We start from the raw sequence: 26815 nt of genomic DNA, 5'->3' as shown, positions 1-26815 counted from the left end.
TTGAGTTGTTATTTTTTTTCTTTTTTTAATTATTATTTTTAAAAAATTTTAAGAAAGCTTTTATTTAATGAATGCAAATTTCTTAGCTACAGCTTTAGGAATAGGGCAGTTTTTCCCCCCATCCCCACCCTCCCACCCCAACTATTGTCTCACTTCCTCCTCCCTCTCCTATCTCATCCCATTCTTCATTAAGATTCATTTTTAATTAACTATATACAGAAGACCAACTTTGTACTAAGTAAAGATTTGAACAATTTGTACCTCCCCACACTCAAAGTGTAAAGTACTTTTTTTTTTTTTTTTTTTTTTTGACAGGCAGAGTGGACAGTGAGAGAGAGAGACAGAGAGAAAGGTCTTCCTTTGCCGTTGGTTCACCCTCCAATGGCCGCCTCAGCCAGTGTGCTGCGGCCGGCGCACCACGCTGATCCAAAGGCAGGAGCCAGGTGCTTTTCCTGGTCTCCCATGGGGTGCAGGGCCCAAGCACTTGGGCCATCCTCCACTGCACTCCCTGGCCACAGCAGAGAGCTGGCCTGGAAGAGGGGCAACTGGGACAGAATCCGGCACCTCGACCAGGACTAGAACCCGGGATGCCGGCGCCACAGGTGGAGGATTATTAGCCTATTGAGGCACGGTGCCGGCCATAAAGTACTTTTTGAAAACAAGTTTTACAGTTAATTCTCATAGTATAACTCATTAAGGACAGAGTCCTACATGGGGAGTAAGTGCACAGTGACTCCTGTTGTTGATTTAACAATTAACACTCTTATTTATGACGTCAGTGATTACCCGAGGCTCTTGTCATAAGCTGCCAAGGCTATGGAAGCCTTTTGAGTCCACAAACTCCGTCAGTATTTAGACAAAGCCGTAAGCAAAGTGGAAGTCCTCTCCTCCCTTCAGAGAAAAGCACATCCTTCTTTGATGGCCCCTTCTTTCCACTGGGGTCTCACTCACAGAGATCCTTCATGTAGATCATTTTTTGCCCCAGTGTCTTGGCTTTCCATGCCTGAAATGTTCTCATGGGCTTTTCAGCCAGATCCATTGGGTTGTTTTGACAGCTATGTATAATTAACAAAACCTTGTGGTCAGAAGAAATATTATAAATCATAAATTTTATTTTAATTCTATTTGAAAGGCAGAGAATATAGAGCTTCTTCTTCTGGTTCACTCCCCAGATGCTCACAACAGGCCAAAGGCAGGAGCCAGAAACTATTTTGTTGTACATTTAGGCAGGAGGGGCCTGAGTATTTGGGCCATCAACCATTGCCCTCTCATATGCATCAGCAGGGAACTGCATGGACAGTAGAGTAGCCGGGGTCCTAACGTCCTAACTGGCACTCTGATATGGGATGCCATTGGCACAAGCAGTAACTTAACCTGCTGTATCACAGCACCAACCCCTCTGTTGTTTTATTGTTTTTTTTAAAGATTTATTTATTTATTTGAAAGTCAGAGTTACACAGAGACAGGAGGGGCAGAGAGAGAGAGAGAGAATTCTTCCATCTGATGGTTCACTCTCCAATTGGCTTCAACAGCCGGAGCTGTGCCGATCCGAAGCCAGGAGCCAGGAGCTTCTTCTGGGTCTCTCACGCGGGTGTAGGGGCCCAAGGACTTGGGCCATCTTCTCCTGCTTTCCCAGGCCACAGCAGAGAGCTGGATCAGAAGTGGAGCAGCCGGGTCTAGAACCGGCGCCCATATGGGATGCCAGCGCTTCAGGCCAGGGCGTTAACCCACTGTGCCACAGCACCGGCCCCCCACTCTGTTGTTTTAAAGATCCTCTTTGTTTTTTATTTTCCTCACATTCATTAAATGGTGTGAATTTAATCTTATTTATCCTATTGTGGGCATATAGTAACTCCTCAACCTGGCCTTTCATCTTTCATTTGTTTTGTATAAATTCCCAGTTTTTACTTTAGATAATGCCTCTCCCAGATGGCATATTTAACTTCTGTAGGGTCTTTTTATTCTCTTCTTCACGTCTCTTATTTTTTTTTTTAAATTTACTTCTTTTAAAAATTTTTTTTTTTTTTTGAAAGGCAGAGTTACAGAGAGGCAGAGAGCAAGACAGCGAGAGCGAGAGAGAGAGATATCTTCCATATGCTGCTGGTTCACTCTCCAAATGTCCACAGTGGCTGGGGCTAGGGCTGGACCAGGCCAAAGCCAGGAGCTAGTATCTCCATCCTGGTCTTGCATGTGAGTGGCCAGGGCCTAAGCACCTGGGACATCTTCCATTCTTTCCATTCCAGGTATGTTATCAGGGAGCTTAATTGGAAGCAGAACAGCTGGGACTCAGACTGGCACTCTAATATGGGATGCTGGTGTCGCAAGTATTGGCTTAACTCACTGCCTCACAACACTGGCTGTTGACCTGCTTTTTGCCACTTCAGATTAATTTGCATTTTATAGAATTTTATATAAGTTAAATCATACAATAATCATTTGTGTCTGGCATCTTTCATATAGGAGAATGCACTCGAGATTTACCCTTTTAGTTGTATATATCGGTAATTTGATACTTTTTATTTTTATTTATTTTATGGCTGTTGTCACATTTCATCTGTCATTCATTATTATTATTTTTTTTTTTTGACAGGCAGAGTGGACAGTGAGAGAGAGAGACAGAGAGAAAGGTCTTCCTTTTGCCGTTGGTTCACCCTCCAATGGCCGCCTCAGCCGGTGTGCTGCGGCTGGCGCACCGCGCTGATCCGAAGGCAGGAGCCAGGTACTTCTCCTGGTCTCCCATGGGGTGCAGGGCCCAAGCACTTGGACCATCCTCCACTGTACTCCCTGGCCACTGCAGAGAGCTGGCCTGGAAGAGGGGCAACCGGGACAGAATCCGGCGCCCCGATCGAGACTAGAACCTGGTGTGCTGGCGCCGCAAGGCGGAGGATTAGCCTATTGAGCCGCGGCACTGGCTTGTCATTCGTTATTGACAGACATTTGGGTTGTGTCCAGTTTTTGGCTATTATGAATAAAGTTGGTGTGAGCATTCATGTACACATCGTTGAGTGTACTTTTTCTTCCTTTTTGCAGTATATATTTAACTTTTTAAGAAGTGGGACAGGTATTTGGCCTAGTGGTTAGGATGCTTGTGTGCCACATTGGAGTGTCTGGATTTGATTCCCGTCTTCAGCTCCTGACTCCAGCTTCCTGCTAATGTAGGCCCTTGGAGGCAATGGTGGTGGTTTCAGTAATTGGGTTCCTGCCATTCACGTGTGGGATTTAGATTGCTTTGCTATTGCCTGGCTTTAGCCTAACCCAGCCTGGGCCATTGTGAGCATTTAGGAATTGAAGCAGTGGATGGGAGCTCTGGCTTTCTTTCTCTGCCTCTCAAATAAAATAAAGCAGGGGCCAGCGTTGTCATACTGTAGGTTAAACTGCCACCTGCAACCCCAGCACAGGCAATGGTCCAAGTCTCAGCTATTCTACTTCTGATCCAACTCCCTGCTAATGTGGCTGGGAAAGCAGTGGAAGATGTCCCAAATTTTTTAAGGTTTGTTTATTTATTTGAAAGGCAGAGTTACATAGAGGCAGAGGCAGAGAGAGAGAGGTCTTCCATCTTCTGGTTTACTCCCCAAATGGCCTCAATGGCTGGAGCTGGGCTGATCCAAAGCTGTAAGCCAGGCGCTTCTTCGGGGTCTCCCACTCAGGAGCAGGGGACCAAGCACTTGGGTCATCTTCTGCTTTCCCAAGCCATAGCAGAGAGCTGGATTGGAAGAGGAGCAGCCAGGACTTGATATGGTGCTCATATGGATGCCATCTGTAGGTGGTGGCTTTATCCACTATACTACAGCACTAGCCCCTAAAATAAATCTTAAAAAAATAAAAATAAATTATCATTTTTATAAAGTGGTTGTGCTGTTTATGTTCTTTTTTTTAAAAAAATATTTATTTTATTTATTTGAAAGATTTACAGAGAGAGGTAGAGACAGAGAGAGGTCTTCCATCTGCTGGTTCACTCCCCAGATGGTGGCAACGGCCGGAGCTGCGCCGATCTGAAGCCAGGAGCCAGGAGCTTCCTGCGAGTCTCCCATGTGGGTGCAGGGGCCCAAGAACTTGGGCCACCTTCTACTGCTTTCCCAGGCCATAGCAGAGAGCTGGATTGGAAGAGGAGCAGCCAGGACTAGAACTGGCGCCCATATGGGATGCTGGCGTTTTAGGCCAGGGCGTTAACCCGCTGCGCCACAGCGCCTGCCCCACTGTTTATGTTCTATACCAGTGTACAAAATCTCTGGTTGCTTCATATTCTTGCCATCACTTGGTATTGTCAGTGCTTTTAATTTTAGCTATTCTCACAGAGGTATCATAGCTCATTGTGGTTTGAATTCATGTTTTCTTGATAATTGATGATGCTGAACATCTTTTCATGTGTTCATTGGCTGTTTGTCTTTTAAAGCAGCTTTTGGGCTTTCTTCTTCTGGACACTCAAGGCTATTCCCAGACTGGGTCCAAAATGTTTGTAATTTTGCTCTTGTAGATTTCCAGGTCATAAATATTGTATAAATTTGAACTCCAAGTTCATTGTTTTATACACCTGTTGTTTTGAATTCCTAGAATGTTTTTGTTTTTGTTTTTGTGTTTTTCCCTCTTCCTTCATTAGGTGAACCATGCAATCTCTATTTCCCTATGGACAGATTTTTTTATTCTAGTCCTTTTATTGGGTATAACCTTGGGATCTCAACCTCTACACAGAGGTCTCAGTTATCTTTTTTTTTTTTTTTTTAAAGATTTATTTATTTGAAAGTCAGAGTTACACAGAGAGAGAGAGAGAGAGAGGTCTTCCATCCGTTGATTCACTCCCCAGATGGCTGCAATGGCTGGAACTGCACCGATCCGAAGCCAGGAGCCAGGAGCTTCCTGCGAGTCTCCCATGCGGGTGCAGGGGCCCAAGAACTTGGGCTATCTTCTGCTGCTTTCCCAGGCCATAGCAGAGAGCTGGATCAGAAGAGGAGCAGCCAGGACTAGAACTGGCGTCCATATGGGATGCCAGGGCTTCAGGCCAGGGCATTAACCCACTGCGCCACAGCACCAGCCCCCTCAGTTATCTTTTGTGAACTCCAGATGTGTCTCCTGGACCAATGAGAGTTTCATAGATTTCTTACTACTAGGGCAGCTATGCCATCAGCTCACTGATTCAATTTTCAGCTTCTTTGTTTGTGGTTCCTAGGATTTCCCTTACATGTTAATTTGGTTTATATATGTGTCAGTGCAGATCCAATTGGCAAAACAGAAACTACATACTAGTTATTCACTAGAATGAACTCAATGAAGACATGGTTTAAACCTTGTTTGAAAAGCTGAAAAAGCAAAAAGGGAATCTTAATGTAACTTTGATCAAACAGTAGTAAGCATCTTCCTCATCTAGGAGAGAAAAACAAAGGAAGGAAGGTTGGGCTTATCGGAACCTAGAAGTCTGGAGGGATCTGGAAGAGCTGCACCCAGAATCTCTGAGGGAGGGTGTTGCTTGGTGCTGCTGGTTTCTCAGGAGCTCACAGGAGAGCCCAGAGGAGCTAGGTTCAGTTGAGCCCCACACAGCTGATACAGGTGCCTCTGAGGTGCACAGTGAGGCTAGTTCTGAAAAGTTAGAAAGAAACTGGGTGTAACCAATTGCTGTTGTCAAGAAACACCAAGCCATAACTAGGAGGAAGTCCTTGTAACCTCCTCCTGTCTTCCACTTTTCCTTTGGCCACCCCCTATTAATGGTACCTACCAGGGAGCCAGCTGGCAAGACAAAATGAAATTTGTGGAGTTCAGGCCCCATCATCACAAAGCAGAGCATAACAGGGTAGGTGTGAGGGAGTCAGCGTTGTGGCACAGCAGGTAAAGCTACTGCCTGCAATTCCATCATCCTATATGGGCACTGGTTTTGAGTTCCAGCTGTTCCCCTTCCAATCCAGCTCCCTGCTAATGGCCTGGGAAAAGCAGCAGAAGATGACCCAAGTGCTTGGGCCCCTGCCACCCACGTGGGAGATCTGGAAGAAGCTACTGGCTCCTGGCTTTGGCCTGGCCCAACACTGGTCATTATGGCTATTTGGAGAGTGAACCAGTGCATGGAAGACCAGCCTTTTTCTGTCTTTCCCCTGTCTCTGTAACTCTGACTTTCAAATAAATAAATAAATAAATATTTAAACAAACAAACAGGGTAAGCTTAGAACTTAGAGATAATAACTTAATAATTGGCACAGATTTATTTATTTCTTTGAAAGAGAGACAGGAACCAGAGAGAGAGAGAGAGAGAGAGAGAGAGAGAGGTATCGAGAGATCTTCTGTATGCTGGTTTACTCCCCAGGCTGCAATGGCCGGGGCTGGGCCATGCCAAAGGCAGGAGCTTCATCTGGGTCTCAGGGTCTTGTCTTCATTTGGGTGGCAGGGGCCCAAACACTTGGGCCGTTTTTCCACTGCTCTCCTTTGGCCATTAGCTGATCAGAAGTGGAGCAGCCAGGATGTGAACTAGTATCCTTACCGGGTGCTGGCATCACCGGCGGCAGCTTAACCCACATGCCATAGTGCCAGCCCCGTCTTTCTGAGCATATGTAGTGGGAAAGTTTCCATATTACCTAGCCCATTATATAAATAACTACTAATAGCAATATTCAACTTTTTTTTCCAATATATTTTGTGAATCAGGCACTTCCTGAAGCACTTTTCCTGAATTACTTCCCGAAACTGTACGGTTCTTACTACTCCCTTTTACAGAAAAGGAAACTAAGGCACAGGTAGATGAAGTAATCTCTCTAAATCCACACGGTTTGTAAATGGTAGGGTTGTGTCCTAATCTAAGCATTCTGGGTTCCATGTCCTACATTTTTTCCTTCTACACTTGCTGAAAGTTCTTCCCCATGTCAAGCTAAAAACTTCGACTTGCTAGTTCTGCCATTATCTTCTTGCAGGGGGACACACACAAGGTGTTTTTTTTTTTTTTTTTTTTTTTTTTTTTTAATTTTTTGACAGGCAGAGTGGACAGTGAGAGAGAGAGACAAAGAGAAAGGTCTTCCTTTTGCCGTTGGTTCACCCTCCAATGGCCGCCGCGGCCGGCACACCGCGCTGATCCAATGGCAGGAGCCAGGAGCCAGGTGCTTTTCCTGGTCTCCCTTGGGGTGCAAGGCCCAAGCACCTGGGCCATCCTCCACTGCACTCCCTGGCCACAGCAGAGAGCTGGCCTGGAAGAGGGGCAACCGGGACAGAATCCGGCTCCCCAACTGGGACTAGAACCTGGTGTGCCGGTGCCGCTAGGCGGAGGATTAGCCTAGTGAGCCGCGGCGCCGGCCCGAGAAAGGTCTTCTATCCTCTGGTTCACTCCCCAAATGGTCACAATAGCCAGAGTTGAGCCTATCCGAAGAACTCTGATTTTGCTCTTTAGAGGTAGGGCACAGAGTTGTCTTCTAGTAATGCAGCTTGGGGTGGTGTTGATGTTTTAGGTGGCTCTGTTAGGCTCATGGCTCATCAAATGTGTTGTTAGTTATAGTCTTCCACCTCCCACTGTAAATAGCTTTTTATTTTTTTGCATACGTTTTTATTGAGGCCAGAGTTGTGGTTTAGTGAGTAAAGCCACTGCCTGCTGACATCCCACCTAGGAGCTAGTTTGAGTCCCAGCTGCTCCACTTCCATTTCAGCTCCCTGATAATGTGCCTGGGAAAGCAGTGGAAGATGGCCGAAGTGCTTTGGCCGCTGCTACCCAAATGGTAAACCAGGATGAAGTTAATGGTGCCTGGCTATGGCCTGGTCCAGCCCTAGCCATTCTGGCCATTTGGGGAGTGAACCAGCAGTTAAAAGATCTCGATCTCTGTCTCTCCTTCTCTGTTATTCTGAATTTCAAATACAAATAATAAAAATATTAAAAAATTTATTTATTTATTTGAAAGGCAGAGTGACAGAGGAGAGACAGAGATAAAGAGAGATTTTGGGGCTGGCGCTGTGGCATAATGGGTAAACCCATCACCTACAGTGCCGACATCCTATATAGGTGCCGGTCTAAGCTGCTCCACTTCTGATCCAGCTCTCTCCTATGGCCTGGGAAAGCAGTAGAAGATGGCTTAAGTCCTGGGGCCCTTGCACCTGCATGGGAGACCCGGAAGAAGCTCCTGGCTTTGGATTGGCACAGCTCTGTCTGTTGCAGCCAGCTGGGGAGTGAACCAGCGAATGAAAGACCTCTCTCTCTCTCTCTCTCTCTCTCTGCCTCTCCTTCTCTCTCTGTGTAACTCTGACTTTCAAATAAATAAATAAATCTTTTAAAAAAATCATTTTTTTTAAAAAAAAGAGATCTTTTATCTGCTGGTTCACTCCCTAAATAAACTACTGCAGCAGCCAGGGCTTGGCCAGGCTGAAGCCAGGAGCCAGGAGCCAGGAGCTCCATTTGTGTCTCCCATGTTGGTGGCAGGGGCCCAAGCTCTTGAGCCATCATCTGCTGCCTTCCCAGCCCAGGCACATTTTTTTCCCTTCTGGGCAGCCTTTTTTTTTAAAGATTTATTTATTTTTTGAAAGTCAGAGTTAAACACACACACACACACACACACAGAGAGAGAGAGAGAGAGAGAGAGAGAGAGAGAGGTTTTCCATCCGCTGGTGCACTCCCCAAATGGCTGCAACAGCTGAAGCTGCGCCGATCCAAAGCCAGGAGCCAGGAACTTCCTCCAGTTCTTCCCATGCGGGTGCAGGGGCCCAAGGACTTGGGCCATCATCAACTGCTTTCCCAGGCCATAGCAGAGAGCTTGGATTGGAAGTGGAGCATCCAGGACTCGAATGGGTGCCCATACAGGATGCTGGCGCTGCAGGTGGCAGCTTTACCCTCCATGCAACAGTGCTGGCCCCTGGGCAGCCTTTTTAATATGAGCTGCTATACTAAGTCTGTATCATTCTGTATTTGATTAGTTCTTTTATCCTGAATACAGAACTTTATACTTAATTCTATTGTTATTTTTGGTGACATCAAGCCTGTTAAGACCTTTTTGCCAGATAATATCTAAAAGCATTATATTTTTCTCCTTCGGTTTAATTCCAAAGACTGACAAATAGACCTTTTATGTTTTTATTCTAAGTCTTTGGATAAAAAAAAAAATATTGTGGTAAGTTTGAAAAGCAAATTCCATGGCACATCATCGTAGACCTTACTCCAATAATGGAGGAATAATTTATTATTTTTTAAAAAATTTTTTTATTTACATGAAAGGCAGAAATACAGAGAGGCAGAGGCAGAGAAAGAGAGGTCTTCCATCTGCTGGTTCACTCCCCAAGTGGCCACAATGGCCAGAGCTGCACTGATCTGAAACCAGGAGCCAGGAGCTTCTTCCAGGTCTTCCACGTAGGTGCAGGGGCCCAAGCACTTGGGCCGTTTTCTAATGCTTTCTTTTTTTCTTTTTTTTTTTTAAATTATTTTTTTATTTTTATTTTATTTATTTATTTATTTATTGACAGGCAGAGTGGACAGTGAAAGAGAGAGACAGAGAGAAAGGTCTTCCTTTGCCATTGGTTCACCCTCCAATGGCCACCGCGCTGATCCGATGGCAGGAGCCAGGAGCCAGGTGCTTTTCCTGGTCTCCCCTGGGGTGCAGGGCCCAAGCACCTGGGCCATCCTCCACTGCACTCCCTGGCCACAGCAGAGAGCTGGCCTGGAAGAGGGGCAACCGGGACAGAATCCGGCGCCCCGACCGGGACTAGAACCCGGTGTGCCGGCGCCACAAGGCGGAGGATTAGCCTAGTGAGCCGCGGCGCCGGCCTCTAATGCTTTCTTAGGCCATAGCAGAAAGTTGGATTGGAAGTGGAGCAGCTGAGACTTGAACTGGTGCACATATGGGTTTCCGGCACTATAGGTGGCGGCTTTACCTGCTATGCCGTGGTGTCAACACGCCCCAATAATTTTAACTATTCCTTCTGGTAGGTTAGGGTAGAAGCCATCTGGAGAAAGCAGTATCTCGGCTGTCATTGAGGGGAGGAGAGAACTGAGGTTAAGGGTTGGATACTAGGGGGCCAGTGTTGTGGTGCTGCAGGTTAAGTTGCTGCTTGCTGTGCTGGCCCCATACCAGAGTTCTCTGTCTCTAAAACAGCTCCCAGCTAATGAGTCTGGGAAAACAGCTGAAGATGGTCCAAGTACTTGTGCCCCTGCCACCCATGTGGGAAACGTGGATGGAGTTTCTGGCTCCTGACTTTGGCCTGGCTCAACCCTGGCCATTGTGGCCATTTGGGAGTAAACCAGCGGATGGAAGAAGCTAATTCATCTTAGTAAGGGACCACTTCAAGGAACAAAATGATCTGATGGCTGTAGAAGGGAGATGGGACATTATTGTACCGCACGGTCCTGGGTTGAGGTCTCTGTTGGTGCTTGTCACCTGCCCTTTCTGTCCTTTTTATGGAGTTTCTTGGAAGCCAGTGCAGGAAACACCAGTGATTCATCCTTGCAGATTTCTTCTGCCTTTGTGCAGCTGAGAACTGGTTTATCTGGTAAGAGGTTAAGACTTCATATATGTCAGGCGCATATATTTGACCACTTGAATGTCTTTCTATGACTGGCCAGAGATGCGTGTATAGAAGGCTCTCAGGTTTTTGGTACCCTGTGGCAAGGTGGCTGCAGTGCAGCCTCAGCACATGGTCCTCTATGTGGGCAGCAGCTGCATTCTGCCCTGTTTGTGGGTGTTGGTTATGTGTCTGTACTTCTGTGATGGCCATGGTGAGGAGTGAGGTCATAATAGCTGTTTCCTGTTTCTATACTTCCTGTGGTATGACAATGTGAGTTTTAGAGAAACCTCTTGTCTCCTAAGAGTTTCCCACAGTACCCCTCATGAACTGCAGCAGAGTCAACTCTGTTGCTTATCTCGCAAGTGTAGTTCCTTAGGCAATGAGCAAATAACTAAAGAGTGCTGCACAGCTGAGAATATAAAGATGTGTGTAATACAGAATTTCTCTCCTTGCCAGTTTTTTACTTTGAAAATTTTCAAACTTTTATCTACTTTATAAATCTAACAAATATTTTGTATACTCTTCACCCAGATTCATTGATTATTAACATTTTGCCATATTTACATCTTATCTATCCTTCATTTTCTGAACCTTTTTGTGGGGAGCAACTCGGACTAGACTAAGTTACTGGAATTAAGACTTATTCTGTGCATCTGCTCTCCCACAATATGGCGCTGGGAGAGGAGTAAACAACTTTTACACAGCTGCCTCCAGTTCGACCAGTAACCTGCAGGAGCTGATCCTGCTCCTGATTGGAGGAGAGCAGCGTACTAGGCGTGTGGGTAGCAGAGTTGGGATTGGTGGAAGAGGACTATAAAGGAGGAGAGAGACAACATGCACCGGGAACATCAGGATAACATCTGAGCAGCCCCCGAGAGAGCCGGCCGGCGGTGTGCTGCTCCCCTGCGGAAGTGGGGAAAGTGACAGGGGGAGCCGCCCTTCCACGGAGGTGGAAGGATTGGCAGCCAACCCGGGAAGAACCAGCAGCAAACCCGGGAAGGGCCGAGCAGACAAAAGAACAGCGCAGGGTTTAGTGTCGTTCCTCCACGAAGAGGGGGAGCGACACCTTTTGACTGTTGGATGTGCACATCATATTACTTCATCACTAAATATTTCAGCAAATATTTCCTTACAACAAGGGGCTCTTCTCATATAACCACAGTATTACTAGAACTGAAACAATTTAAAATTGGTTGAATACATCCAGTATACTTGTTAAGATTTCTTAAAATTTCCCAAGGATCAGGGCTGACATTGTGGCGTAGTGGGTTAAGCCCATTTGGGATGGTCTGCATACCGTATGGGCACCGATTCTAATCTCAGCTGCTTCACTTCTGATCCAGCTCCTGGGAAAGCAGCAGAGGCTGGCCCAAGTGCTTTGGCCTCTGAACCCATGTGGGAGACCTAGAAGAAGCTCCTGGCTCCTGGCTTCAGCCTGGCCCAGCCCTAGACATTATGGCCATTTGGGGAGTGAATCAGTGGATGCAAGAGCTCTCTTTCTCCCTCTCTCTGTAACTCTGCCTTTCAAATAAATAAAATAAATATTTTAAAAATGATTCCAAGTCTGTCTTTTGTAATAATTTTTTTCTATTCAAGATCTGTTGAAGGATAGTGTCTGCATTTAGTGGCCATGATTTTGATAGTTTTAGATAGTTTTGATAGTTTTTGATGGTTTAGTCTGCTTTAACCTTGAGCAGTTCTTTAATCTCTTTTAATCATGAATGCCTTTTTGTGTGTGTGTGTGTGTGTCTTTCATAGCACTCATGTTTTTGAAGAGTTTGGGTTAGTTTTGCTGGATGTCTCCTAATGTGGATTTGCGTGATTGTTTCCTCTTGATTAGATTTGAGTTAAACATTTTTCGTGATGGAACTACAGCAGTTTGATTAATGAAGCCAACACTGAAGCACATGGAAGTAATATCCAGTTTTGAAGACAATATATAATTTGGCAGTCGATTGTATAGCCTAATCTGTAATTGAGAGAGGAAGGAATTCAGTAGAACTTGGAACAACTGGGAAAGACTGGCAGGAAGATGGAACTTGGAAGAGAGCCTCTGAGGCAGTTGGGTTCTGGTGAGAAAAGCTGTGATTTGGGCTTCCTATTTCACGTTTAAGATTATATATAATGAAAAGTGAATTTGAGAACTCTGTATCTCCAGCGGTGTTTGCACCTCTGGGAAACCACATGCATAGAGCTCTTTGGCTTCATACAGATAGACTTGTCAGGATTTTGCCAACTGCCTATTCTTTTTTTTTTTTTTTTTTTTTTTTTTTTGACAGGCAGAGTGGACAGTGAGAGAGAGAGACAGAGAGAAAGGTCTTCCTTTGCCGTTGGTTCACCCTCCAATGGCCGCCGCGGCCGGCGCACCGCGCTGATCCGATGGCAGGAGCCAGGAGCCAGGTGCTTTTCCTGGTCTCCCATGGGGTGCAGGGCCCAAGCACCTGGGCCATCCTCCACTGCCTTCCCTGGCCACAGCAGAGAGCTGGCCTGGAAGAGGGGCAACCGGGACAGAATCCGGCTCCCCGACCGGGATTAGAACCCGGTGTGCCGGCGCCGCTAGGCGGAGGATTAGCCTAGTGAGCCGCGGCGCCGGCCGCCAACTGCCTATTCTTGAGGAAGTTGTCTTACTTACAAGATGGAATATTAATATTATTTACAACGGTTCGTTGTGAAATATGGCATACATATTTGAATTAAAATGTTTGAACAACTTTAGAAGGGGTTAGTGCTCCTAGTTGTGCTGTGTGCCCCACTGGAGTGTTCACTTCTGTGACCTGTCTGACCCCTGAAAGGGTTTGAGTTTTCCCTGCCTGAATTACTGAAGGCATGGGAATGTGCAAGGGTGTGGCCCATGCAGAGGGAAGTGGAATTAGTTCAGACCATACTCTGTGGAACAGTGGGAAATAGAGTTGAATAAATGGCTTGAGGCCATATGATGAAGGACTTGGAAAGTTAAGCCAAAGAATTTTGGTGTGATGCTTGAGGGAGAAGAAAGCCCTGGAAGGGGCCAGTGTTGTGATGCCGCAGGTTAAGCTGCCGCTCGTGATGCTGGCGTCCCGTGTTAGAGTGCCAGTTTGAGTCCTGGCTGCCACTGCTGCTGCTGCTCTCTTCCTCCTTCTTCATCATTTTTTTTTTTTTTTTTTAAAGTCAGAGCTACAGAGAGAGAGAGAGAGAGATCTTCCATCCACTGGTTCACTCTTCAGATGGCTGCAACAAGTAGGACTGGGCCAGGCCAAAGCCAGGAGCCAGGAGCTTCTTTTCAGGTCTCCTACTGGTGGCAGGAGCCCGAGCACTTGAGCCATCCTCTATTGCTTTCCCAGGGTTATTAGAAGGGAGCTGGTTCAGAAGTGGAGTAGCTGGCACTTGAACCGGCATCCATTTGATGGATGCTGATATTGCAGGCAATGGCCCTACCCACTATGCCACAATGCTTGCCCCTTGCTGCTCCACTTCTGATTCAGCTCCCTGCTAATGTACCTGGGAAGGCAGTGGAAGATGCCCCAAGGACTTGGGCCCCTGCCATCCATGTGAGAGACCTGGTTGGAGTTCCTGTCTTGAGCTTGGCCCAGTCCCAGCTATTGTGAGCGTTTGGTGAGTGAACCAGCAAGAGGGAAGATCTTTCTCTGTCACTCTGCCTTTCAAATAAAAAAGAGAGAGAGAAGGACAGGAAGGAAAGAAAACGAAACTGTGGAAAGTTTCCAAGGCAGGAAAGAGACTTGAAAATTAGAGTGGTGTGGAGCCTCCTGAGGAAGGACCTTTCCTTGTTTAGAGACTGGATTCCTAATAGGGCAGGGCCCTCCCAGTGCTGACCAGCTAAGGGTGTGGTTTGGCAGTCTTGCCACAGGAGGCCAGAATTTCTGCCCCAGAGACTCTTCCTGCTCTGCCACTGACTCACCCCATTGACCTAGCCTGCATGGCTTCCCTTCTGGTTGCTCTCAGATGCACAGAATGCTGGGCTGCCCAGGATGATGTGAGGCTGAGCTGACCAACAGTGGGTGGGATAGGGGAATGAGCAAACGTTCCTGTCTGTTTGCCCCTTCCCTGAGCGGAGGCTAATTCCAATCCACACTGCCGGAGATTGCTCTGTCCTGGCCTGCGGAGGCTGTCCACCAGGAGGTGAGTTAAGATGGTTTCTGCTTCCTCTGCATTTTCATTGGTCAGCTTTTTCCTGCGTGGTGACTCTGCTACTTTCTTTTTCCCCGATGTGGATTTTTCAGAGCAACCTTCTTTGAATCACTCGAAGCAAATACGTTACTGCAGGGGGTAGGCGAGAGGTTTAAAACATGTATGTTTTTAATTGTGGGGCAAGTATCCTGAGGTTTTCACTGGCTGGTGTTCTGAGATAGATTGCCCAGAACATTACTAGGCAGACAGTAAACACTAGTTCATGTCCACTGGGGCCGCTCCAGAGAGGTCCTTGTCTTAAGCCATCATTTCTCAGCTGCTAGGTTTCAAAAAAACTGCTCTTAGTGTGCTTTCATGTCCCAAGTGATCTTCTCTTTTGACCAGGAGAATGAAAGACCAAGGTGAGGGGCAGGGAAGGAGGGAGCTGTGTGAATAAGTAAGTGTTAGTGTTTTATGCTGGGAGTCAGAGTATCTGGATCTCTGTCCTGGTAACTGTGACCAGCTGTGTGAATGGGGACAAATTGTCTACCCTCAGTGGCTGAAATTTCCTCATATAAAAATGGACAACTTGGATTATATGATTTTGAAGATTTTTTTCCAGGGCCAAATTTATGGTCATGTGATGTGTGATTATGAAGTAATATACTAGTGTATTTTTAACACATGTGACAGTGAACATATCTTGTCCCCTGCATTGTAATTGTGGGTCACTTACAATGATTTAAATCTGTCCTTCTCAAAATAATTGTGTTCTTGGCCTTTATATGTGTTCTGGTGAAGCTCTAGGAGCTCAAAGCATTTTTTACTTTGGAGCTGATCTTTTGGATATCCTCAAAGATAGTAAATCTTCACTTTTGCTCAGTGGATTCAATTTTTTGAAACAGCCAGAAGATACTGGGAGAAGAAGAGTCAAGCCTTTTTTTTGGTGAAGAATGAGGTGTGACTTTAAAACAGTAAGACCTAATTTTTCTGTGTCTCACATAGAGTAGATTTTTAGAACAATTCCCAAAGAAGTGTTTAATAAATATTTTGAACTATGGAAAAATTATTAGAATAAGTAAATCACTACCTAAGGAGACTACATTTTATTTATAGTTTTCATTTTGTTTAATAAGATTTGAAAAACTTATTAATAAAGGAGTCAGTTTCCTTTAGACTCATTGTGCGTACGCTTACTTCTAGGTCAAGGTGACAAGATAGTGGAGACAGCCTTTCTCCTGGTTGTCCTCCCAAATCACAAATGTGTTGAGGGCCCAAGAGGGTTGGAGCTTGTTGCTGCAGGGAGTGGCAGCTGAGGCGCCATTGCAATCCCATCTGCAGAAGAACCACAGAAAAGAGTTGAGATTTTTCTGGCTGTGGCAACCACCACCCATCAGCATGCCCAGGTCAGAATGATCTCCAGGTGGTGTGGCTCCAGTAGATGGTTTGGAAGCTCCAGGCTTTTGTAGAAGAAGTGATGTAATAAATTGTTTAATTAATTTTTTTTTGAGTCAGCAGTTGTAGGTTTGAGAAAGAGTGAGGGTGGGGCAAGGTGTCAAAGCAGAGGGGTTGTTATCTTGGATGTGTTCAAATTAGAATGCGTATAGTACCTTGGACTCTGTGCCTGGAAATTGTGGTTCTGTTGATAACTCATCAGCAAAATGAAGTGTTAGGTATTAGTGGCAAAAGATTTGGTCACTAAGTCACTGTAAGATCACTTGCTATCCTCTAACTCTAGGCTTTGTTTTTCTCATTCTCTAAAAACTGCACCCCCACCCCCCAACCCCGGGATTTATTTGTTTATTTGAAAGGCAGAGTGACACCAGGAGGAGTGGCTGGGGTGGGGAGCTGGGGTAGTGGGGTTGGGGAGAGAAAGAGAGTGCTTCCATTCATCTGTTTACCCTCCAGATGCTTGCAAACACCCAGGGCTGGGCCAGGCCAAAGCTGGGAGCCAGGAACTCCATATGGGTCTGCCATATGAGAGGCAGAAATCCAAGTACTTGCACCATCATCTGCTGCCTCTTGGGCACATTAGCAGGAAGCTGGATTCGAAGTGTAAAGTAACTGAGACTCAAACCAGGCACTCTGATGTGGCCTGTAGGCATCTCAGGGGGCAGCTAACCCACTGTGCCGCAACACCCACCCTGTTTTCCTCACTATTATATGAAGAGAGTTGAGAGATGCTAGGGGTTCTGGATCTGAAAATCAAATTAGGTCTAAGGAAGTTTGACATGGGGAAGTATCTGCTTGTTCTAAGCTACTTAACTATAGACTGGTGATAGGAGTAGAATTCCCTTTTACCCCCTTGAATCCTAGTGACTACTCTCTGCTTGCAGTCATATCTGGGTGATCAAACTCGAAAAAGCTATTGGATGAGAAGCAGGCACTGGGAGCTTTCTCCTGAAAAACAATCACAGGACATACTGGTCTTGGGAAGTTCCTTGGTGGGGCCTATTGTTTTTGAAGAAGGTGGGGGTGAATTTCATCAACATGAATAGTGTAGATATTGTGATTTAGAGGCTCCAGCGGCTTTGTACCCTGTTGTTGTTAATTTCAAGCATTTCTGTAAAGGAATTCTCTTAATGATTGCTGCAATGGGATTCGCTTAGAGAACAAACCCCATGTAACCACAATTAGAAGCTAAATGCCCAAGAGAAGACCAGTTGCTGGAGAAATGGTGGCCTAATCAGTTGCTTTTTAATACTTAGCTCCTACAGATGACCTCAAGGAGGGAACCAACTGCTTAGGGAAGTCAACTAGGCTCTTGGCTGGAAGATCTGGACTCTAAACAGAGGAGGAGCTGACCTACAGAATCCACACCTCTTAATCTCCCCGTTTCTCTTCTTTCCCCCAGTGCCCTTTAGTTTTAATTAGGATTGTGTAAACACAGTCAGTTTGCCAGTCCTCTTAAAGTGGCAGGCCCATGACATTTGCTGCTGGTCACTCATGCGAGGTGTCTGATTTAAAATCAGAGGGACTATCTGCTTTCAACTATTGGGCTTTGCTGGCTGTCTCACTGAAAGAATTCACTACATTGGGCCAGTTGGCTCTCCTTCAGTCTGACAGCATTATTTAGTACCCACCCCGTGCAAGTGTTGTGCTGGAGTGGAGTTCATCAGTGAATAGCATGGTGTCTGCCCCTTAGGAACATAATCAGGTGAAACATATAGAGCTAGCATCAGCTCAAGGAGGAATGGCACAAGAGATATGGGAACACATCTGGAGTGGGGAACGGCTTGCCTGTGGAATTAGCCATTTTTGATGTATGGAATAACATGACCCAATCCATGATATTTAGGTCTTCATCTATTTTAAATGTAAGGTTTTAGATGTTAAGGTTAAGAAGTCCTAGTAATCTTACAGTATAGAGTTTGTCGGGCATCTCACATTTACATAACTCATTCCTCATTTATAGTAAACCAACTCGAAAAGCAAGAAGACGGAAAGTATTCAGAGCTATGTCCCTTTAAACTGAGATCCCCAGTCATGAAAGATATTTTTCTTAGGCATATATGTTATGTACAGTCTTCTTATTGTTACTGATTCTTTTAGGATAAAATTTCTCATAAGTGGTTGGCTTTTGATTGTAGGGTAAAAAGTGCATTTCTTGGAACCTGAACAAAAAATATCGTGTACTCATTATAGGAAATATAAAAAATATAGAAAAGTACAGAGAAGAAAATGGAAATCACCCAAAATCTTACCCTCTGTAGAAAACTGTTCACATTTTAATGTATTTATTTTCAGTATTTTGTACCTCTGCATATTTCTGCTTTTACATTTCCAGGGCCATATAGTACCTACAATTTTATTTCTGCCTTTACTCCATTTATCATTTTTTATTATATATATGCTGTTGCTAAAATTCTTTGTAAATATTTCTGATGGCTATATAATAGTCTATCATCTAAGATTTTTATGGTGCTTTTAATGATTCCAATTTTTAATTTTATTAAAAATTATTTATTTGCAATGTGGAATGACAAGGACACGAAGGAGGAGGAGGAGGAGAAGAAGAAGGAGAGAGAGAGAGAGAGAGAAAGAGAGAGAGAGAGAGGTTGAGATTCTTCTGTCTGCTGGTTCACTTTCCAAATGGCTGTAACAGCCAAGTCTGGGTCAGGCTGAAGCCAGGAGCTCCATCCAGGTCTCCTACATGAGTGACAGGTGCCAAAATACTTGGGCTGTCATCATCTGCTGTTTTTCCAGCCACATTAGCAGGAAGCTGGATTAGAAGCAAAGCAGCTAGAACTTGAGCTGGCACTCTGCTAATGGGATGCCAGCATCATAAGTGGAGGCTAAATCTGGTGTGCCACAACCCTGGCCTCAATTTTTTCTTTTACAAATTTTTTAAAAAATATTTATTTATTTTCATTTTATTTGAAAGGCAGACTGAGAGGCAGAGAAATCTTCCATCTGCTGGTTCACTCCCCAAATGCCTGCCACAGTTGGGGGTGGGCCAGGCCCACATCAGGAAACCAGAATTCAGTCCGTCTCCCACATGGGTGGCAGAGACTCAATACCTGACCATCATCTGCTGCCTCCTGGCACATTAGTAGGAAGTTGGATCAGAAGCAGTGGCAGAAGCGGGACTTGATCCTAGGCATTTGATATGGGATGTGAGTATCCCCAAGTGGTGGCTTGACCCACAGTACCACAATACCCACCTCCCTATAAAATTTTTTTTTTAAATAATTTATTTGAGAAACAGTGAGACAGAAGTCTCATTTGCTAGTCCACTCCACAAATTCATACAATCTCTGGTTGAAGCTGTGGAAAAAATCCGGGTTGCCTATGTGAATGACAGGAGCCTAATTATTCCAGCCAAGGTCTGTATTAGTAGGAAGCTGGACCTAGGCACTTTGATGTGTTATGTGGGTGTGTCTCAATTGATGTCTTAACCACTAAGTCAAATGTCTACCCCTAGTTATCCCATTTAAAAAACTTTTTGGTAGGGAGGCCAGTGTTGTGGTTCTGCTGTGTGCAAGGCTGGCATCTGATATTGGAAAGCCAGTTTGAGTCCTGGCTGGTCTATTTCTTATCCAGCTCCCTGCTAATGTACCTGGGAAGGCAATGGGTGGTCTGGTCCCCTGCCACCCACGTGGAAGACGCAGATGAAGTTTCTGGCACCTGGCTTCTGCCTGGCCCGGCCCTAGACATGGCTGCCATTTGAGGAGTGAACCAGCAGATGAAAGACCTCTCTCTTTCTCTCTGCCTCTCTGTAACTCTGCCTTTCAAATAAATAAATAAATCTTTAAAAAAGGAGAAAATCTATTTATTTATTTATTTATTTACTTAAGAGCTAGAGAGACAGATACACAGAGAGAAAACTCCCATCTGCTGGTTTATTCCCATGTGCCCACAATGGCTGGGACTGGGCTGGGCCGAAGCCTGTAGCTGGGAACTCAATTCACTCTCCCACATGGGTGGTAGGAACCCAATTACTTAAGCTGTCATCATTGCCACCTAGGATCTGCTCTGGAAAGAAGCTGGAGTCAGGAGCATGAGCCAGTTATCAAGCCCTGTCACTCCAGTATGGGTCATAGGTATCTTAGTGGGCCTTCTAACTGCTAGGCCAAACGCCTACCCCCCAAACTGGCTTTTATAGCATGCCCACTCTGGAGATAACCTAGTAACCTACCTATCTATCTATCTGAAGAGTCACACAGAGAGAGGAGAAGCAGAGAGAGAGAGAGAGAGAGAGAGCTCTTCCATCCTTCCATCCAATGGTTTACTCCCCAGTTGACCACAACAGCGGAAGCTTCACTGATCGAAAGCCAGGAGCCAGGAGCTTCTTCCGGGTCTCCCACGTGGATGCAGGAGCCTAAGGACTTGGGCCATCTTCTACTGCTTTCCCAGGCCATAGCAGAGAGCTGGATAGGAAGAGGAGCAGCCAGGTCTCGAACCCCGTGCCCATATGGGATGCCAGCGCTTCAGGCCAGGGCGTTAACCTGCTGTGCCACAGCGCCAGCCCCCCATTTATCTATTATCCATTAACTGCATGAATTGATTAAACCACTCTTGAGAGCGGAATCCCAATCACTTCTTAAAGGTCCCACCTTTTCAATTCATGGTGGGGATTAAATTTCCACATGAATTTTAGAGGGAACAAACCATATTCAAACCATATTATCACCCTTATTATGAAATTTTTGTCAAACTTTTAAAAGTGTGAGCAACCTATTACATACTAACGTGGAAAATATCAAATTTTTAGAAGAAAAAGGCAAGTTGCAGAACATATCATACAGTATGATTATAGGTATGTAGACCAAACACATGTACATTTTTATGTGTAACATACATACATACTATTCATGTGTAAGTGTCTAAAAGCTGATACAAGAAACTTCTTTTGAAAAAAAATTCACTAAATTTAAAAAAAGATTTATTTATTTGAAAGAGTGACAGGGGAGAGAGGGACCATTAGAGAGAGAGAGAGAGAGAAAGAGATCTTCCATTTGCTGGTTCACTCTCTAAAATAGCCACAAAAGCCAGGGCAGATCTGGGCTGAAGTCAGGAGCCCAAAACTCCATCCAGCTCTCTCCCAGGGTGGCGGGAGCTCAAATACTCAGGCTGTCATTCTCTTTCTCAGGTGTATTAGCAGCCTGGACTCAAACTGGCACTTTGATATGGGATGCTGGCAATTTAACTCATTGTGCCACAATACCAGCCTCACAGAAAACTTGTGTCCCCTCTGAGGAAAGAGGACTGCCACTTGTGAATATGAGTTAAGGCTGGATGAATGGAGAATTTTGCACCCAGTTTTTACTCTGGTACTTCATTAGTGTATTATTTCACAATGATGATGTAGTCTTTCACCTTCCTGCTAGCTGGTGGGCCTGTGTCTGCACTTTGTCAGGTGTATGACGAAGTAGGATTAATTCCCCAGGCTGTCTCTGCTCCCGTCAGTTGAGTTGGAGGCAGGTATTGAGATCAGAACAAGATGAGAAGAATGAAGGAGCAGGTATCATGTGCTGGTGACTGGGAGAGGCACATTCCAACTTAACAACAGTAACTGTTGCAATGTCACATCTTGCTGTCTTCCAAGTTACTTTGCCTATTGTCATCTCACTGGACCTTGAGTTTAATTCTGTGAGCGCAGAAGGAACGGATAATGATTGAAAAGAGAGCAAACAAAACATGGAAAACAAAGATAGTATAGTTGTAGAAGTAGTTTTCTTCCTTTTTTTTTTTTTTTTTTTTTTTTTTTTTGACAGGCAGAGTGGACAGTGAGAGACAGAGAGACAGAGAGAAAGGTCTTCCTTTGCCGTTGGTTCACCCTCCAATGGCCGCTGCGGCCGGCGCGCTGCAGCCGGGGCATCGCGCTAATCCGAAGGCAGGAGCCAGGTGCTTCCTCCTGGTCTCCCATGCGGGTGCAGGGCCCAAGGACCTGGGCCATCCTCCATTGCACTCCTGGGACACAGCAGAGAGCTGGCCTGGAAGAGGGGCAACCGGGACAGAATGCGGCACCCCGACCGGGAATAGAACCCTGTGTGTCTACGCCGCAGGTGGAGGATTAGCCTATTGAGCCGTGGCGGCCCCCCCCCCCCCCTTTTTTTTTTAAAGATTTATTTGAAAGAATTACAGAGAGAAGGCGAGACTGGGCCGGCGCCGTGGCTCTATAGGCTAATCTTCCGCCTGCGGTGCTGGCACTCCGGTTTCTAGTCCCGGTCGGGGCGCCGGATTCTGTCCCGGTTGCCCCTCTTCCAGGCCAGCTCTCTGTGGAGGATGGCCCAGGTGCTTGGGCCCTGCACCCGCAAGGAGACCAGGAGAAGCACCTGGCTCCTGGCTTTGGATCAGCGCGGTGCGCCGGCCACAGCAGCCATTGGAGGGTGAACCAATGGTAAAGGAAGACCTTTCTCTCTGTCTCTCTCTCTCACTGTCCACTCTGCCTGTCAAAAAATAAAAAGAAAAAAGGCGAGACGGAGATCTTTGATCCACTGGTTCACTCTGTAAATGGCCACAATGGGTGGGGCTGGGCCAGGCTGAAGCCAGGAACCTGAAACTGCATCTGGATCTCCTATGTGGGTTGGGTGCAGAGATCCAAGGACTTGGGCCATCTTCCACTGTTTTCCCAGGTGCCTTAGCAGGGAACTGGCATTGCAGGCAGCATCTGCACCCACTGTTCCACAACCGTTTTCTTCATTTAAAACCAGGGAAGGGAGGATCTCTTTGTGTCCTCTGTAACTAAGTTTCAAATAAGTAAATACATTCATTGCAGCATATATTGAAATGATAACAGATTACAAATTTTCATGTCTATTGATAGGAAAATATGTGACTACATTATGGTATATCCTTTTTTTTAAAAAAAAGATTTATTTATTTATTTACTTGAAAGAGTTACACAGAGAGATAAGGAGAGGCAGAGAGAAAGAGAAAGGTCTTCTGTCTGCTGGTTCACTCCCCAATTGGCCACAACGGCTGGAGCTGCACCAATCTGAAGCCAGGAGCCAGGAGCTTCCTCTGGGTCTTCCCAGGTGGGTGCAGTGGCCCAAAGTCTTGGGCCATCTTCCACTGCTTTCCCAGGCCATAGCAGAGAGCTGGATCGGAAGTGGAGCAGCTGGGACTTGAAACAGCGCCCATATGGGATGCAGGCACTGCAGGTGGCAGCTTTACCTGCTATGCCACAGCGCCAGCCCCGGTATATCCTTTATATGGATATATTACTTACTGAGGTACAGCAGGTTAAGCCACCCATTTTGATACCCACATCCCATGCTGAAATGTTTGTTCAAGTCCTGGCTCCTCTGCCTCCAATTCGGCTTCCTGCTAATGCACCTGGGAAGGCAGCAGATGATGGCCTTGCCACCTACATAGGAGAGCTGGATGGAGTGTCTGATTGTTGCAGCCCTTTGGGAGTAAACCATCAGATGGAAAATCTGTCTCTCCTTCTTTCAAATAAAATGAAAATAAATAAAATTTTAAAAGAATTTTTATTTATTGAGACTTGGGAAGATGGTAATAAATTATTAAGAGATAAGTTGTTGCAAAGTGTAATGTGTAAACCTAGTTTTCTAAAAATAGAAGATAACAAAAGCATTCTCTAAAATGTTTGTACTTACATTTTTGGTGCACACAGAAAACTACATAGCCATTTGTTATCTTGTGGGAGACTTTGGAGAAGAATGGAAAGGGGCCAGGAGATTGCTCATTTTGTCTAACTTTGTATTTTCTCATTGCTTTTGGAGAACAAGGAAAACAAACTTATGTAAGCAAGAAATCCAGTTTCCTAAACATCTTTTCATCTTAATTGATTTTTAATAGGTGACTTTTATTGCAAGTTAATGAAGTAGGAAAGTAAAAATAGAGTTAATATTTAAGTCTTTTGAGTTTTTTTTTTTTTTTAAGATTTATTTGCTTATTTATTTGAAAGGCAGAGTTACAGAGAGAGAGAGAGAGAGAGCGAGAGCTGTTCCATTGGCTGGTTCTCTCCCCAGATGGCTGCAATGGGTGGAGCTGGGCCAGGCTGAAGCCAGGAGCCAGGGGCTTCCTCCAGGTCTCCCACGTGGGTGCGGGGGCCCAAGTTCTAGAGCCATCATCTGCTGCCTTTCCAGGAGTATTAGCAGAGAGCTGGATCAGAAACGGGGCAGCGAGGACTCTTTTTTTTTTTTTTTTTTTTATTTAATGAACATAAATTTCCAAAGTACAGCATATGGATTACAATAGCTCCCCCCCATAACTTCCCTCCCACCCACAACATCCCCTCTTCCACTCCCTCTCCCCTTCCATTCACATCAAGATTAATTTTCAATTATCTTTATATACAGAAGATCAATTTAGCATATATTAAGTAAAGATTTCAACAGTTTGCACCCACACAGAAACACAAAGTGTAAAATACTATTTGAGTACTAGTTATAGCATTAATTAAACACCTAAGAGTAATTGTGTATTAATTACAGAGTTCAACCAATAGTTTTAAGTAGGACATAAAAAATACTAAAAGGGTAAAGTATTAAGTTCTTTTTTTTCTCTTTTTCATTTTTTTGTTTGTTATATAGTTATTTTTTATTTAATAAATGTGAATTTACAAAGTGCAACTTTTGTATTGTTGTGGCTTCCCCCCCCAACCTCCCTCCCTCCCGTGGCCCTCCCCTCTCCCACTCCATCTCCCATCTCACCCTTCATCGAGTTTCATTTTCAATTACCTTCATATACTGAAGATCAACTTAGTATATACTAAGCAAGGATTTCAACAGGCTGCACTCACACAACTGCACGAGGTATAGGGTATTGTTCGACTAGTAGTGTTGTTTTTAAGTTTCATAGTAGAACACATTAAGCACAGAGATCCTACGTGGGGAGCATGTACCCAGTGACTCCCGTTGTTGATTTAACAATTGGCACTCTTATTTATGACGTCAGCAATCACCCGAGACTCTTGCTATGAGCTGTCTAGGCTATGGAAGCCCCTTGAGTTCACCAACTCTGAACTTGTTTAGTCAAGGCCGTATCACTGTGGAGGTTCCTTCCTCCCTTCAGAGAAAGGCGCCTCTCTCCTTGATGGCCTGTTCCTTCTGCTGGGGTCTTGTTCACCAGGATCTTTCATTTAGATTGTTTTTTGCCACCATGTCATGGCTTTCCATGCCTGTGAGACTCATGGACCTTTTAGCCAGATCCGAATGTCCCAAGGGTTGATTCTGAGGCAGGAGTGCTGCCATTCTATGAGTCTGCTGTGTGTCCTGTTTCCCCCGCAGGATCATTCTCTCCCTTTTAATTCTATCCTTCATTATTTGCTTACACTGGTCTTATTTGTGAAATCTCATCGACACATACCCTATCTTTTTGATTGGTTGTGTATTTATACTTATCACTTTACCAAGTGCGCAGCCAGGACTCTTATATGGGATGCTGGCATAACAGGCAGCAGCTTAACCCACTATGCCACAACACCAGCCCTTTTAAATTTGTTTGAAATGCATTTTTTTTCACATTTGACACTGAAATTAGGATCCATTTTATAGTTGGTGACATCTTTCATTTGTAATTGGTCATTTTATCTATAGTTTTCTTTTTTTAGGATTTATTTTATTGATTTGAAAGGCAGAGTTACAGAGAGAAAGGGAGAGACAGAGAGAGAGAGAGATCTTCCACCCACTGATTCACTTCTCTCTCAAATGGCCACACGGCTTGGGCTGGGTCAGTCCGATGTCATGAACTGGGAGCTTCTTCCTGGTCTTCTACATGGGTGCAGGGGCCCAAACTCTTAGGCCATCCTCTGCTACTTTCCTAGGTACATTAATGAGGAGCTGAATCAGAAGTGGAACAGCAGGAAATCGAACCTGCGCCCATTTGGGATGCTGATATCACAGACAGCACATTTACCTGTTATGCCACAATGCTAGCCCTTCCACATTTCCCTCCCTCCCTCCGTCCTGTCCGTCCTTCCTTCCTTCCTTCCTTCCTTCCATTTATTTATATATTTGAAAGTCAGAGTTACACAGAGAGAGAAGAGGGAGGGAGGGAGGGAGGGAGAGAGAGAGAGAGAGAGAGAGAGAGAGAGAGGTCGGTCTTCCATCCGCTGGTTCACTCCCCAGATGGCTGCAGTGGCCGGAGCTCTGCTGATTCGGAGCCAGGAGCATCTTCTGGGTCTCCCACACGGGTGCAGGGGCCCAAGGACTTGGGCCATCTTCTACTGCTTTCCCAGGCTATAGCAGGAAACTGGATCGGAAGTGGAGTGGCTGGGACTCGAACTGGCACCCATATGGGATGCCGGCACTGCAGCTTTACCCACTACACCACAGCACCAGCCCCCACATTTTTCTTATCTCTGAAGTTGAGCATTGATGGTATAGCCTAGTTCTACTTTTCTTTATTTCTTTTTAAGATTTATTTATTATTTATTTGAAATGCAGAGTTACAGAGAGGCTGAGGCAGGGAAAGAGAGAGAGAGAGAGAGAGAGAAAGAAAGAGAGGTCTTCCATCTGCTGGTTCACTCCCCATATGGCTGCAATGGCTGAGGCTGGGCCAATCCAAAACCAGGAGCTTCTTCTGGGTCTCCCATGTGGGTGCAAGGGCCCAAAGACTTGGGCCATCTTCTACTGCTTTCCTATTCTGTAGCAAAGAGCTGGATCAGAAGTGGAGCAGCTGGGACTTGAACTGGAGTCCTATGGGATGTCAGTACTGCAAGGTATGGCTTTACCTGCTATACCACAGCACCGGCCCCATAGTTCTACTTTTCAACAACAATTTTAAAAAAATATTTTGGGGGCTGGCACCATGGTGTAGCAGATAAAGCCACCACCTGTGGCGTTGGCATCCC

General features: G+C 45.4%; 1 protein-coding gene across 3 annotated transcripts in view; it reads left to right on the top strand.

Moving 5' to 3' along the window:
• NUMA1 (nuclear mitotic apparatus protein 1) overlaps nt 1–26815 on the top strand; it is an 86757-nt gene that overhangs the window by 2600 nt on the left and 57342 nt on the right. The window contains exon 1 of one of the 3 annotated variants that reach the window (XM_051822730.2): nt 14160–14562. The exons of the other annotated variants lie outside the window; for them this stretch is intronic. The gene's annotated coding sequence lies outside the window, so the exon portion shown is untranslated. Of the gene's footprint in view, nt 1–14159; nt 14563–26815 lie in introns of those variants that run through there. 3 annotated transcript variants of the gene reach the window in all.

Source organism: Oryctolagus cuniculus, chromosome 1, assembly GCF_964237555.1.
Source record: "Oryctolagus cuniculus chromosome 1, mOryCun1.1, whole genome shotgun sequence".
Classification (NCBI taxonomy): Eukaryota; Metazoa; Chordata; class Mammalia; order Lagomorpha; family Leporidae; genus Oryctolagus; species Oryctolagus cuniculus.
The sequence above is the reverse complement of the archived record's forward strand: the minus strand, read 5'-3'. Positions and strand labels throughout refer to the sequence as shown.